Below are 16222 nucleotides of genomic sequence, written 5' to 3'. Positions count from 1 at the left end.
CCTTCGCAGTATCCTTGTGTGTGTGGCTGGATTTTTGGGGTGGGCTTTGCAGCCAGTTCGGAAAATCATTTTTGCAGGGCGCGGCACTCACACCAAAACTCAGGGAGATCCCTGGCCAAAAAGGGAGTGCCATTATCACATTCTAAGAAATGGACAGGATAACTGACAGACGGACGTGCAGCTCAAATACGTGCAGGAGTCGTCTCAGGGAGAGGCAGCCATCAAAGTGAAATGCAAGTGGAATTTGCATTTGGATTACAATTGGACAAGGGAAACATTCACCTGAATTTAGTAGTTTTAACAGAAAATTTGATTAAGAATAGTCCCAAGAGAGAGTTTTTCCAGTGAGTTTTCCTTCTTCTTCAAAACCAACTCCAACCATCAGCGGATGTTTCCTCTCTATATTTATTATTCATAACCATCCAAGTCCCCCAGTTCATGTGTCAATATCTTTAAAGCTCCCTGTATGTTGACATCCGTTTTGATATTCCCTCATTCAGTTTTGCAGTTCGTCATTCGATCGAATGATGGTAGTCCGTAATCAGCAAAAATGCTGCGATTGCGACTGCATCTACGCACTGGCTCAATGTCAAACTTCCACCATTCAGCCCCCAACGTCAACTGCAACTGCAACTGCATAATGTGCAACATATGCAATCACAATCGTCAATTGTACAAATGACAGCGAGAATAAAGCGGCAGGAGAAGTAGAATCAGCGCACAGAATAGAGAACGAGAGAGAGAGAGACAGAGATATTTGCAGAGACATAGTCAACAATTACGGTTAGTGCCACAGTTTGTCTGCGGTGGTTGCTGCCACACAGCCAGAGTGACACAGAGTCTCGTTGCAATCATTGTTAGTTGAGTCCTCCGCCATGTCCATGTCCAAGTTCTGCCTCTCACGGTACACTGTCTGTGTCTGTGAATCTTAATGTGATTGTCAAGCGTAGAGTGAGTGGTTGAAGGAATAGAAAGAAAAGTGCAAAAGGGAGAACTAGAGGACTGTGTACTCTCCTCCCTGCCATTCCACAGAAATGTGTGTATAATGGGCCTGAATGATCCTGCCCTGCCTCTACGAGTCGTGTCGTGTTGAGTTGAAGGCTCCCGTCGAGACATGTGGCAGGTGGAAAATAAAAGGAAAGCCCAGCATGCCCATTGCATGCCGACAGGCGTTTGACAGCGTAACATTTGCCAGAAGAGCCCAGCAGAGCAGCCTTTCAATTGTCATTGCAATTGAATGAGTCACTGAATGACTGACTGAATGCACAAATAAATGAATGAATGAATGAATGAGCGAATGAATGCTAAGCCTCGTGCCCCGTGTCCATATGCAAAATCCTCTAGACAGGACGAACAGGAAAGCTTTTAGAATAATTCCCTAGCGCCGAAGAGAAATGAAAATGGAAAATCGAGTAAGGCTTATGGCCAACCCAAAGGCAAAACCGGAAAAACATTTAACGAAATTGCAAAAAAGAAACCGAAGGAAAGGGAGGAAAAGGGAAAAGGAAACTTTTATTACGCTCAATATGTTTTGTGCTGTGCCTTGGGGCGAGGATTTTTGGAAAATCTTTTTGCCGGCATTCCCAAAGAATTGCAAATTTAATTTCAAGTGGATTTTTGGTCACAATATTTTCTAATTAAAAGCGAGTGCCATCAATCAAGAGACAGGCAACCGTCTCACTGCACACGCTGTAAAACAAGACCAGACGGCATTTTTCACTTCAATTAATCAGAAGAAGCTCCCCCCAGATGGGAATGATGATAAATATGATGAGGTCTCACTTTATCGTTAGAGAGAGACACAAGACCCTTTCTGGTGTGGAGCATGTCAAAATCTTAGACTACTTTTAGGCTCGTTTTATCGCATTACGCATTTATCAGTTAGGAAAGAGTGTCTCGAGACTGTGTGTGTGCTCTCCATTAGTATAGATACAAAAAAAAGACAAAAGCCTGAGAGCCCACATAATTATCTGGGCATACCCCGCACTCCTCTGCTCTCCTTTCTGAGAGACATTAAAGACGGCTAGTGACCCACAAGTTAATCTCTGGCCAAGCAGCCAACAGCCAAGAGACAAAAAACTGTAAAGAAGGCAAAAGGATGGCAGACAAAATGCAACGCAAAGTGAAATGTAAGTAGACTTGAGACTTAAAGCGATGAGACTTATGCACATAAAATGGTGCCAGGCAGGAGTAGGAGAAGGAGGAGCACCACTCTGAGCAAAGAAGAAGATGACTCGGCCAGGACCTCTCTCTTTTGTATACTATGCTAATAAACTGCAGCTCGGTTTCGTTGTTTTTCGGGTGGAGAGAGCCTACACTTTGGACAGCAGCCTACAACCATTGGACCAGTCAGGAGTCTAGAGTCAGGAGTCTCCTCAGACGAGGAGAGTCTTTCGATACACAACGAGAAGGGACGTGTGAGTAGCTTCTTACGCGTCACAATTTTTATACCCGTTGCTCAGTCAGAATATATGTCATTATTGTTTTTTTTTTCGAATTTAAATTTGACAATTTAAATTTTTTCTACATCTGTCATCTACATATGCATCACTTCTTTTATCTCGCTCCCTCCCCTAGAGCCTGCACACTACACGAAGCAGAGTGTGGAATGAGAGAATGTGCAAAAAACAATAAAAAAGCTGCTGTTAGACACTGGAAATTAATACCTTAATTTATGCTATAATAATCTTCAAAGTTTTGTCTTTGGGAGATTTTCGGGCTAATTTTTTAAATACACTTGTATCAGTCTGAGCATACAGAAGTCTGGAGGCAACATTTTGTGGCTCTAGCTGTTATAGTCTCTGAGAACTAGCCAGACATGTCAAGACAGACAGACATTGCTCTATCGACTCGGCTATTGATGCCGATCAAGAATATACATATATATATTCTACTGGGGTTGGAAACGTTTCCGTCTGTGCGTTACATCCATCCACTTTTACCCAAAAATACAATATACCCTATTATCTCATCGAGTACCGGGTATAAAAAGACTGCAAAGAAAAGGCCTGCTTGCGTAAGAGGTATTTTGCATTACAAAAGGTGAAGATTCTTTATGGCTTAAAGGTGCATGCAGTCTTTAGAAGAAGCTGAAGACTTGAAATGATTGAAAGTTGAAAGATTATTCAGATTCATAACTTTTGTTCAGAGAATACAATTCAGAAATAATTCTAAGATCCATTCAGACTTAAATTGTATCCATTATCAAAGGGAATAAGCAAATCCTTCAGCAAACTCCAGCAAACTGTCACACAATCGGCGGGACACACAAATTGACTTTCTCTCTGCACTCTCGAAATCCATTTGCTAAGCCGCAAATACGACATACATTGAAAACACTAATGTCGAATGACATTTAGTTCCAGCTTTAAGGCCATTTATCCCATTTATCCAGCGTGTCCATCGCCGAACTTTCAATGAAACCTCCAAAATCCTCCTTGAACAGCAGCTCGAGCCCCTGCCCCAGCAATGCCAAAATGAAATAGTTAAAGAGTCCAAAGCTTTTCATTACACGCCAAACTTTCGCGCAAAATATATTAAAAAACACAAAATACGCCAGCAGTTAAAACTATCCGCAGCAAAAACCGAGCAAAACCCTAAAACAATAAAAAACAAATGGCAAAAACGGAAAGTACAGCGAAATAAAAAATGAAAAAAGAAAATGCTCTGAATGCACACAAAATGGACGCCATTTGGTGAGAGTGGAAAATATAGACGAAAAGTTTTAACTCTATCGAGAAAAGTGTAATAAGTGAGCATAAAAAAAGGAAAACTCACCCGGTTTTCCACTCTCTTTCTCTTTGTTTCCCACCCGCTCATGTCGAATGAAGTTCCTCCCAAACTTTCATACGTAATCTTCGCAAATTAACGTAGGAAAAGCAAGGAACATAAAATAAGAAGCCTACATTAAGGCGCATAAATCAAATGAGAGCGTAGGCCCAAGAAAGAAATAGGAGGAGGAGAAGGCTACTGCCAAGCCAAGGCGACTAATTTAAATATTTCATGAAAAATAAAGATAAAGCGACAGAAAAGAGAGGATGAGATTTTAACGGAGACAGAACTTGCCAGGAGAGCTTTTTATTTTGGATACCATTTAGATCTGTGCTCATTTCTAGGACATTTATTCTTATATTTTGTGTTATATTAATTCCCTTACATTTTGTGGGACACTTGTTCCCTTATATTTTTGGTCACATTTATTCTCCTACATTTTGTAGTCATTTATATTGCGCCTAAATTTCACACAATTAATGGTACGAGCTATAAATTATTTAATGGCCATCCTCTATCCTATCTATTATTCTATACTAATTGGAATGGTTGTCCAGCCATATAGACAGCAATTTCCCTCGTTATTTCGACTAAAGTTCATTAAGTGAGGGTAACTTTAATGAGATAAAACATTCAGTGGATGTTCCCCACAATTAAGTCAAAGTATAAACTTATCAAAGTTTAATTTTATTCTAAGGGTACCAATAATTCGCTTTAACTCTTGTCAAATTCGTTCCATTTCATTTTTCCTTACAAATAAATGATGTATGTTTTTTTGTGTTTGGTCCTTTTTATACCTGGTACTCAAAGAGTAAATAGGGTATATTGTATTTGTGCGAATAACGGTTGTATGTAACGCACAGAAGGAAGCGTTTCCGACCCCATAAAGTATATATATTCTTGATCAGCATTAATAGCCGAGTCGATAGAGCCATGTCTGTCTGTCCGTCTGTCCGTCCGTCCGTCTGTCCGTCTGTCCGTCTTGTTTGTCGGCTAGTTCTCAGAGACTATAAGAGCTAGAGCCACCAAATTTTGGCTCCGGACTGCTGTATACTCACACTGAAACCAAGGTATTTCAAAAATGAGCCACGCCCCCTTCCGCCCCCGCAAAAGGGCGAAAACCTCCCAAATCTACAGTTTTGAAGATACAAGAAAACTAAAAACGCCATTCCGTAGGAAATGGCCATATCTATCAGATCATCAAAATTGGGATCCGATCGGATCCTTATTTTAGCCACAATGGAGAAAGTGATTTCCTGTGGCTAAACCCTCTGTGCTCTTTTTACATTCTCTCATTCACACTCTGCTTCTGCTTCACTCGGCCTCTGCCTCTGCCCTCCCCCTGGCGTTGACTCTTCCGACTTTTAACCTAGACTCGGTTTTTAACGCTCTGTATTAAAAAAAGAGTGACCAAAGATCAAAGTTGCGTACAAGATGGCGTCATAGATGGCGCCACTTTCGAAAAATTTGCGGTGAAACCTATCGGTCCAAGAATGCACCAATTTTATTGATGTTTTAAATATCTCATAAATTGGAAAATATTAACTGATCCAATTTGTTTGATGCATTTTATTAAGTAGGCTCTTACTTCATGCTCTGTAATGTGAACGATATCTAGTGGGGTTATTCGATGTCTTCTACATCTAGATGTAGTCCTGAGTGCCGGGTATACAAGTTGTGACGCGTAAGAAGCGTCTCACACGTCCCTTCTCGTTTTGTTTGTAAGAACTGCCGTCTCCTCCACCATCCCTCAACATTTGATTACAATTATTTTTAAACGCAGAGCCCCTGGCCATGTTCGTTGGCCATTAATTTTTATTTATTTTTTTTGGGATGTTAAGTTTTTTCTGCCTTTTCTGTTGGCGTCGACATAAAATAATTTTTCATTATTTATGCGGCTTTTTGTGGGGTTTAGCTTCGTTTTCGTTCTCGTTCGGCGGATGATGATGATGATGCAGATGCTGTTGGTAACGATGATTGCGATAAAAGTCGATTATGTTGACGAACCGCTTATTGGGAGATAATAAATTAATGCATTTAACTTAAGTCGAGAAAGTTTTCTGTGGCTATCTATCTGGCTGTCAAAGAAAAATTAAATTAGCCAGAATACGCTTGGAAGCGACAGAGTTTATTGAAGTTGCCGCCTAATTGTGGGGCCACCAGGCAACAAAAATCATTTTGATTATCCCCTTACTAAATACAGCAAACAAATTGGACCAATTAGGAAATCAATTTCAATAAAACAAAACAACAAAGGAGAGCAAAGCAGGCAGAACGAGGTGGAGGTTTCTTCATTGTCAGGCCAACTGTGACACACACAATTCGCAGTGAAAGATGAAAAGAAAGCAATTTCAATGCCTGACCAATTCTTAAATACCAATGAGAGAGGGAGAGTACAAAGGAAAATGGATGTGTGTGTGTGGCAGGAGTTGGAGAATGGGTGATCCATTGTGCTGCACGACACGTGGAGCATTTTGGGCGATTGCTTTTCGAGTTGTTTGTAGCTGTTCCTCCCTCACCCTAACTAACTTGTAGGGATTCAACACGGAATGTAGAACTTGAATTACCAGAAGGCTCTCTATTCTAAATACCTTTGGCCATCCATGGCTTCGTGTAACACTTTCATCTCTATTTTGTACCATGGCTTCGTGTCACACGTTCATCTCTAAGTATTTTTATTTTATATTATTTTATTTTATTCTATTTATTTTTCCAGCTCTCAGAGCGAGAAAAATGTTTATCAATTGTGTGCGAGCGACACAAGGCAAACACAATATAAAATCCAATGGGGTGGGGTGGGGAAAATGAGACCCTCACCCCATCTTCCTCTGTCAAGCAGAACCAGCTGTTGTTGAAGCAGCCTTTTGTATTGAATTTGGTATTTGTTCCAATTGTTTGTTTTGTTGCCTTGCCGCTGACTGTCGACTGTCTCTTTGGTCAGAGCCTTCGATTCCAATTTAAATATTTAGAGAGCATCAGCATTTGGCACCTCTTTGAACTCTGCCACCAGGAACGGAAGGAAGGAGGCTGTGGTGAGAGTGGGTGTGAGTTGAGACATTAAATTTTTAATTGAAATTAGCATTCGAACATTTTACCATTCGCGGCCCCACCGCAAAATTGATGTGGCCTTAGGCCCCATCCCTGCCCTGCCCTGCGGCTTCCTTTTCCCCCTCCTTTTTCTTTACTGGCAATTTCCGTGAGCCCTGTGGCACTCATAATTACAAATGAATGGGGCGTGCCCCAAATGTAGAGTGGTGGCAAGGCGCTGACGCCTGGACGAGTGCCAATGCGGAGGCCTAATCAGCTGGCTGGCCAGCCCCAAGGGGTGGCAATTAGTTGAACATTTTTACTGGGAAACTATTTACTTTTAATGCTGCAGAATTTTCTTTTCCTGTGAATTTCCCGTTTTGTCCTGCGATGTCCTTTGCTGTCCAATCAAATCAGCTTTAACTGAAGCGAATCATTGAATGGAAATTTCGGGGGCTATTTATAAAGAAATAAGTTAAAAAGAAACGAAATAAAAAGAAAAGAAAGGAAAACGAATGGAAATATATTTGTCTAATATCCATTACGAGTGCGAGAACTGAGATCTATTTCTATTTTGGCTCCAACCCCAGGGAAAACACACTCTCCACCTTCTCCTTTGCTTTCCTCCTCTCTTGTCTCTTGATTCACGCATCATTTGGTCGTCACTTTCCCTTGTCTCTGCTCTTATTACTCCCTTGCGCTAATAACAAATTTATTATGGCTGCTTATCAATCAAAAGCTGTTGTTATTCAAGTGGAATGTGCGTCAGAAAACGAGAGACAACAGCAGACAGCAGACTAGTCAGGGAGTGCCAGTAAGAGGTCGTTAAAAGCCAAAAGACAGAAGTACGATTAGTACACAAAGAAGTGTTGCCCACTTCCAGCCACTCACGGTCCCCGCTCTTCAAGCGATGGACCGTGAAGGACAGAGGGAGAGAGATCACTGGACAACAAGAGTGGGTAGAGATTAGGGCTGAGGGAGTGGACAAAAAAGAATGAAGAGTGGAGATTATCCACCTTGTAAAGAGGAACGAGAAAGAAAATAGCAGTAGCAGGGATGGCAGAGGACACCCTCTTCTACCAGTAGGCTAATCCTTTCTTAGTGCATTTATTTTGCCACAAACAACAGCTGTTATCATTCGTGCCACAAGTCATTGCGCATAGAAACATATTTGTACCATAAATAAAGGACTGAACTGAAACCCTGCGGCGTAGTGCTAGTGTTCAGTGTCTGCCACGAGTATCGTTCCTCATTAGCAAATCGTAACCATGGGTGACTTAACTAACATACTTTAGGCCCATAACTAGCTTGGCCTTGGGGCATAGCAGACAAACCCACATCCATAGGAGAAAGGAAACCTCTGCTGCTCATGCTCCTACGATAAGATGATGTCCGGTTAGTGTAACCTTTTGGAATAGGCAAACAAGAGACAGATGGACAGAGAGTAGAGTGTAGGATACAGTCGGGCGGTGGATCGCATTAATTCCGGGCCAACACTTGAGCCGCTTATTAGGCCAGCAGGCAAATGATGGTCATGTCTGTGCCACACTTTCCCTCGCCACACTTTCTGCGCTTCCACACAGCTAGTTTCAATGGGGAATGGGGCGTGGCTAAGGCTGATGGCGAACAATAACTTTTGGGCTTTTCCATGTCAACAAACATAAACACAGAACAGAACAGAAAGCACGAGCAAATATGCGAATGAGCAGGAAAAGGGTAACGAATTGGGAAATACCCTTGAAAATGCAGCTGGTAAATGGTCTGGAAACAATCATGATACCCTGCCTGCTGCAGTAAGGGGTATAAGAAATAGGCCAAGGCCAAACAATTCACAGGATATACATAATGGGAATGACAGGAACGGTGTGGAAGGAGCAGACTTCCTTCAAGAGCGGAAGACCTGCTCCCCCATTATTTGTGCACTTTTGTTGCGCCTTTTGTGGGCGGGTCAAACTGGGAGGAGGGATGAGGAAGTGGAAGTGAGTGGCAGGACACCTTGTGCTCAATGATGTATGCAAAATGTTGATGCTGATAAAGTTATCAGCCCTCAAACAGGCCAGTCCTTCCTTTTTGCCTCTAAACCACTCTGGGTTTCGTGCTCTCTTGAATGAAAGTTTCTACCGAAATGAAATTTAAGTGCTGCACAAATACGACAACTGGAAAGTTCTACCTTTTAAGCTCTGGCTCTGGCTTTTGGCCATTATCCGAGCCAAATAAATACACAAATTATGTTCACTATTTTCGCTCGAGGAGACGCCTAAAGTAGAGGCAGCGCAAAAAGTGTTGGGTAAATAAGCTGAAAAGTCAGCAGAACCCCCAAAGCCCTGAATTTTCAATGGCTTAAGCTTCAAGCCAACAACTGAAAACTGGAAAATATTATTAAATTATTTGCTGATTTCTCTTTTTGTCTCTCCGTCTCTCGCCGTTTGTTATGCATATGAAAAGTGCAAATTAACGAGGTGTGGGCACACAGCAGGACATGGACCAGTATTCTGATGAGTAGGTCCTACCGTGCAGCCTCATTGACAGGCCCAACAGCAACACAACACAAGCCAAGCCATGCCACGCGTCGGGCGGAGGACAAGTGCAAATTGTTTGGTTTTATTAATTAAAAGAACTGCGACTGAAACGACTGCCTGCCATTTAACGCCGCCTCTGGCAGATGTATTAACTTCAACATCCGTTTATATTGGATTGATATGCATGGCTGGTTGGATGCATATCCTATCCTATCCGTGGGTTATCACACTTTTTTCGGATATTTTGAGATTGCAGAGATTTTCCTATAATTCTTTAACCCCGAGGACGACTACTTTCACAATCTGATTAAAAGTTTTCATGTAAAATCTGCCGATTATTTCGTGGGCCGTGTCCTTATTCCCTCTCGCTCTCTCGTTCGCGTCGGAGAGTATTTTCCACTTCGCCTTAATCCCAGTGACTTTTTCCGCTTGCTGCCATTGTCGAAGTTGTTGCTGCTGCTTGCCCCATTGCATATTTTCATCATTCTGAGAAATATTTTAATAAATCTGTATACGCACAACCCCCCATGCGCAGGAGGCAGAACGAACGAACCCCACAACAAGTTGGTTGTAAAAGAAAAACATATTTTTGTAGGCCTTCTTTTGCTGCCTGCAAAAGGGGTTGGTTGTAGCTTAAGCGAGGGAGAAAGGCGGAGGTTCATGTCTGATTATTCTCGATATTCTTCGGGCACTTTGTTGAAATTGGAGCAGTTTTCTGTAGGCGCCTGGGCGCTTTAATGAAGGCGCAAAACAAAAAAAAACACAAGTGAAAAATGCTTGCGTGTCGGGCAAATATTTCCATTTAATTTTGGTTCTGCCTCCACACTCAAAACTTGCACTTCCCCCTCTACCTCACCATCTCCCTGTAGCTCTTCTCATTATGCTTTCGAGCGTTCTTTGACTTACTTACTTTTCCTACTACTACATACTACTGCTGCCGCACCCCCACACCAGACACTCCCCTTTTTCACACATTTCCTTTCCACGTACTGCTGCTGCTCCTATTGCTTCTGGCGTTGCATTTAGCAGACTAAAATTTCATTTAAATGCCCAACAACCCGCAAAGTATGCAACGACTTTTGTTCTCGCACTTTTACACAGCATCTGTGCGAGAGTGTGTGTGTGTGATTGCATGTGCCTCTGTGTATGTGTGCACTAAATGAACTTGTTCTAAATAATTGAAAATGTCATGTAGTTTGTTGCCTCCAACGACTTTTTGTACCCTTAATAGGAGGGTATTACCAACTTTTACGGAGGGAATTTCGTCGAACAAGTCTGTATTTTGATTCCATGACATATCTCTAGGCCATATTTGTATCTTTAAGTACATCTGAACCTTCGACCGTATTTATTTGATGCAGTTTCATTTGCATTTCGTACGCATTTCGCATACTTTCTGGCGCTCGCTCGTTTCATATTCATCGCCAGTGCTTTCTCTCTCTCACTCTTTTGATTTTCTGCCTGATTTCTGGTATCCTCCTACTTCCCGATATATGTGGTAAAATTTCTGTGTTTTATGCGTGAATAGTTTTTGCTTACACGTAAATTTGGATTTATTTTTTCCCTGCTTATTCCGCTGTAGTAAAGTCAAGCGTGTAAATCGGATTTCGCATTGGGCGGAAATCTTTACACTTGAATAGGTTTTTTTTTCGTGATTGGGTCTGTCTTTTGTTTATATTATATTGTTTTAGGTTGAAAAGGGACTAAAAATGAAGGCAAATAGGATTTAAAAGTGTTGTAATCCACATATTAGGATGGGACTTATGGGATAACATATGGCAACACCATGGAAAGTCCTTTCGTGTCACGTCCTTTGACATTTACAAGTTTCATTGTATTCTCAGTAGTTGTGAAAGAGTTATCCGGGTAATATCCTTATCCAATCCCCTAGAAACCAGCTCATTTACTTAATTATTCCCAGCTCTTGCCACAGCCACAGAATATCCTTCTTCTAGGAAGGGTTGGGTTGGTGGAGAAGCAGAAAAACTATTGGCAAAACACTCACCAAAATTGCAGGGGAAAAGCGGAACCGCAGAAGGCAAATAGTACTCATTCCAAGTTCTACCACATATTAAAGTTGTTCCTTCAACTATTCCTAGTGCTCTAAGACTCTATATATGTTCGTATATCTCTCCTCCTTCCTAGCAGCTGGCAAATTAATTGAGCTGAGGATGGGTGTGAGCGGATTGTGGAGCTTCAGGAGGGAGCGCACCACTTGGCACTGGAAATTAATTTGACTCACGCCAATGCAAAGCGTTTGAAAATGTTGCTAAACAAATTTTCTTTATTCCCTCGCGTCGGTGTCGCCGGTTCTTGTTCTCCATCTCCGTGCGGTGAATGGCAGTGGGATTGGCAGTTTAGTTAGTTTCAGCTTCTCGCTCCTGGCGTGGAAAACTTTTTGGCGCTTGTCCCGGCAATCCACCAACAATTGAGTGCTAAGTGTTTCAGCTTTCATTGTGGATCTGCTGCAGGAGTGGCAAGGGGGAGACGAGAGGTGTCTTGCTTTTTTGGGTAGCAGGTGATAATACTTTTCCCCACCATAATTGAGTACAGAACCTTTCAACGCCTCGCCACACAAAAGGGTTAATCTGCGCCGTTCTCGCGAATGCGGGACAAGCCCAAAAGTCATTTGCATAATTGTGCCACGAGCATGGGTAGAGAGCCAACAGGTCACACGACACACGGATATGGCTTCGACCTGGCCGCCTGGCCGCAACCCAAGTCGGTTGCAATTAAATTTAATGAGAATTAATGCTTATAAGATTTGACTTGGGGCCACGTTTCTTTACACCTGGTCGAGCATCCCCAGAGCAGGACCATCGGGTGATGCTTGCAAAAATTATGAAAAATTTTAAAAGAGAGAAATGGGCTGGAAAACATGAACAAAAAAAATGGAAGTAACGTGATTTAACCTCAGCAGTGACTTGAGGGATATTTTTGTGGGGCATTGAAAAAAGAAAACAACTCCTTAAACTACACCCAATCAAGAAGACAAACTATTCGCCATTCTGCACCAATTTGGAGCAATACAAATTTAAGTAGTGTTTCCATCAATAACTAAATGGTTCCCAGAGAAGTTTCCTCTGGGATAATTCAGACATGTTTCACTTGGCAACTCTTGACTGCTCTGCAACCATTTGAATCAACTAGATAACTGAAAACAGGAAAAAACTTTCTGCGAAAACTATTCCCACAAAAAGACTGGCCCGACTTTACATTCTTGATTAATTTTGTGACCTTTCACTATTTCGGGAGGGGCTGCACTCTTTCGTTATGCCGTTCATTATTCATGTTTAAATTTCCCTTATGCTTGCTTATTTGTAGCTGCTTCTGGCACTGGCTTTTCTTCCTTTTAGCTGTTTTTATCACCAGGCAGGAGGCCCTGGCTTTAAAGAAACTTTTGGTCAGGCAAAAAAAAAGCGCAAAGAAAGATAAACGTGAAACAAACTTTATTCAAAAAAGAAACCACAAAAAAAAGAACTGAAAGAGTAAAACCTGATAATTTCCGTTTTTACTTTTTTAAATAAAATATAAATCATTTGGGTGGGGTCTGAGGATGCAGCAGTCAGGTGAGAATTTCTGGTTCTGGTTACAGCTTGTCAAGTAGCCTGTCCTTCAGTCAGATGGTAACTAAGGCTGACTGTCAAACAGTTGAAATTCCCTCTTCGTTTTTATTATTTTTTTTTTTTGGTGGATAAATCCCTGTGCTGACAGTTAGTTGACTGCTCTGCTCTGCGCTGCTCTCGCACCTGAGAGGAGGAGGAGGTCCCTTAGGAGAATTAGGGAAAGTTTTAAGCCAGGATGTGGCTAAGGCCAACGCTGCGTATGCTTGATAAGGAATGCCCCAGGAGGCTATGAAATGTTAATTAGAGATGAGACGGGAAGGGAGGCAGGCAGGATCTGCGTCTGGTGCATATTCTCTGTTGCACCACTCATTAAAAATCAGCCAACACTCAAAGTAATTTTCATAATCAAACAGAAGAGAAGAGAGCGCGAACTGAACTGCAGAAATCACAAAAACCCCGAGGCCGAAGGACTCTAAAAGAAGAAAGAGAAAGGCGGAGGAAAGAGGACAAGAGACAAGCCATGTCAATTGCATTAGAGATTGCATTTAATGAGAGCCACGGGAGTGAGAAAGACTCAATGGTGACATGATGGCGTGGTGGTGAGAAGCAAGGATATGGCGGACAGACGGGCAAATGGCGTAGAAAATGTCGACACTAAGGCGCCAAAATGGCAAACAGAGCAAAACAAATTGCAAGTGAATGAATGAATGAATAGTTGGTGTGCTGACTGTGTGAATAAAAGGGTCTCCTGTCCCAGAACACTTGTCAACTGTAATTACCAGCTGTTTTGTGTGCCAGTCTGCCATTCAGTCATTTATTCACTCGATTATTAATCACATTTAACTCTTGAATGGAAAGTACAGTCTGCCAGTGCCTGACAATGATTTGCATATTCGAAGTACTCGATTTATATTCGATTGTAGTCCAATCAGCAGTCTGTGTGGTGCTTCCTCATTTGCAATTCATTCGTACCGAGGCACTCGTGTGGTTTTTGACAGTTTTCAAATGCACTTTGGCCAATCGATATGCAAATTGTGATTGTATGCGACTAACTAGATGGCACTTTTGGCTTAAAAAACTGAACACACTTTTCTCTCTATTCCATCACCCAACCTTCAAACACAATCATTCCTATATCATCTCCCGCTGATTTCTGCTTTTGAATCTCTGATTGAAAGAGACGACCACATGCCGAGAGGGAGACCTTTTTGTCAGTGAGTGAGCGAGTAAGTGGGGAATGAATACTTGATGTGGGGACAACAACGGAAACGGTGGGTCATAAATACCAACAAAAAAGACCGTCCGACCGACCCCACCTTTTTGCTGTCTCTTCTCATTTTTATACCTGGTACTCGAAGAGTTAATATTGTATTTGGGCTCGAAAGTGGATGTATGGAAAGTATGTAACGCACAGAAGGAACCGTTTCCGACCCCATAGAGTATATTATTGATCAGCATCAACAGACAAGTATGTCTGTCTGTCTCTCCGTCTGTTCGTCCGCTGGTCATTTGATGAGCGCCTGGATATCAGAGACTATACAAATTAGAGCCACCAAATTTTGCATCCAGATGGATGGCTGCATCATTTGAATCTTTGCTATAGCCAGAAGGCAGAAATTAATTTTCAGTGGTTACCCCCACCCCGTCCAGCAGCTATGCTTCTGCTTTTGTTTTTGTTGGTCATTCTTTCTCATTCCACACCATGCGTTGGCGTAAGAAGGGATGTAGATGTAGATGACATATGTAGAAAAAAATGTAAAATGTAAAATTAGAAAAACAAAAACCACTATGGTACAGATATACTGACTGACTACCGGGTATAAAAGTTGTGACGCGAGCAAAGCGTCTCACACATCCTTTCTCGTTTTTTATAGCTTCATGGTAATTTAAACACTTCCGGACTGCTTGTTGTGTGGTTTTTTTTGCCCTTCGGATCGTTCACTAGGGCAGCATTAATTTCACACTTTGGCAATTGGCATATAAATTCGGAAGGGCTGCCATTTCGGAGCTCCCAATTTGCATATGAAATGTGTCTAAATATGTAGATTTTTATTAGTGGCAGCCACTTGAGCGAGAGAAACAGGCATGCGAACCACAACTTTAAAGCGGCACAAAGAAAGAAAATCAGCAGCCTTAGAAGCAAATAATTGTATGCCCTCCGAAATGTCAAACATTAAAACTGTGCTCTGTGATTCATTGAATTTCTTTATTTATTTCACATAAATATATGATTAAAAGAGTTTCTTTCTCTCTCGAATGATTCATTGTTATAGTGACACAAAAAGCGAACAGATATTTCCAATCCATCTTCAAATTGAATTCAGACGAGTGTGTTAGTTAGTCATTGGCACAGTTCACTGACTCCGAACAGATTTGTTAAGCTGGAATAGCATTTAAACGAGAGTTTCCATTCCTGCGAGTGTGTCTGCAATATTTAAACATCATTGCATTTCAATTGCCATGCAAAACGAACAGGATTCCTATTCCTAGTGCCAGAATGGTATTTAATTGAATTGTCGCTGGTCAAAGGCAGAAATATAAACAGAAATATATACTCTCTCTCTCTCACTTTCTCTTTCTCTCTGTCGTTTGCTGTTTCAATTGTTCAAAACCGTTTTTCCTGTTTGCTCCATAATGCACTTACTTGAAGCGTAATGCCATTACGCATACGCACCGTTTGCTAATTACACGAAACATGTTCCACTACGGAGGGTAAACTTCTGCGAAAAGTTGCTGAAAATTCGTAAGGAAAACTTGCGTTGCAAAAAAGTTTTGCTTATCCCGTGCCAAGAAAAGATAAAAGTTGCTTGCGAACAGCAGATGCCAGACTTTGTCTCTGAGGAACTCTGACAGTTCCTCAGTTCTTTGTTCTCGGGCTCTCATTTCCATACATACTTACGTTGATCGCTGAAGATGTAGCTGAAAGAAGGAAGAGCACCCTTTACACACACACACCTTAGACTCAGAAGTCATGGGTCACCAAAAGAGGGTGGGGCGTGTAGTCACCAAAGTATGCAAATCGTTGTAATGTGTAGAAAGACATGTAGATTTTTCTCAAAAACGAAGCTCAAGCGCAGGCACAATAATTATTTGTATACTTATATGCAGCCCAAAAAATCAAATATATACCAAAAATCATAACAACATTAATTCCAAATAAGTATTAAATAAATAAAAAATAACTCAAGCAAATGCAAGGCAAATGATAAGGAGGGGGAAAAGCACACAAGGCAAGCCATCATCATCAACATCAATATATCAGAGGGGGGATTTTCTGGTGGGGGGAAAGCTATCCTTCGCTTGGCTGGGGAGACTGGGGAAATAAAACACAAACGACAA

The sequence above is a fragment of the Drosophila guanche genome, unplaced genomic scaffold (genome assembly GCF_900245975.1).
Source record: "Drosophila guanche unplaced genomic scaffold, DGUA_6, whole genome shotgun sequence".
NCBI classification, from domain to species: domain Eukaryota; kingdom Metazoa; phylum Arthropoda; class Insecta; order Diptera; family Drosophilidae; genus Drosophila; species Drosophila guanche.
This window is presented reverse-complemented; position numbering follows the sequence as displayed.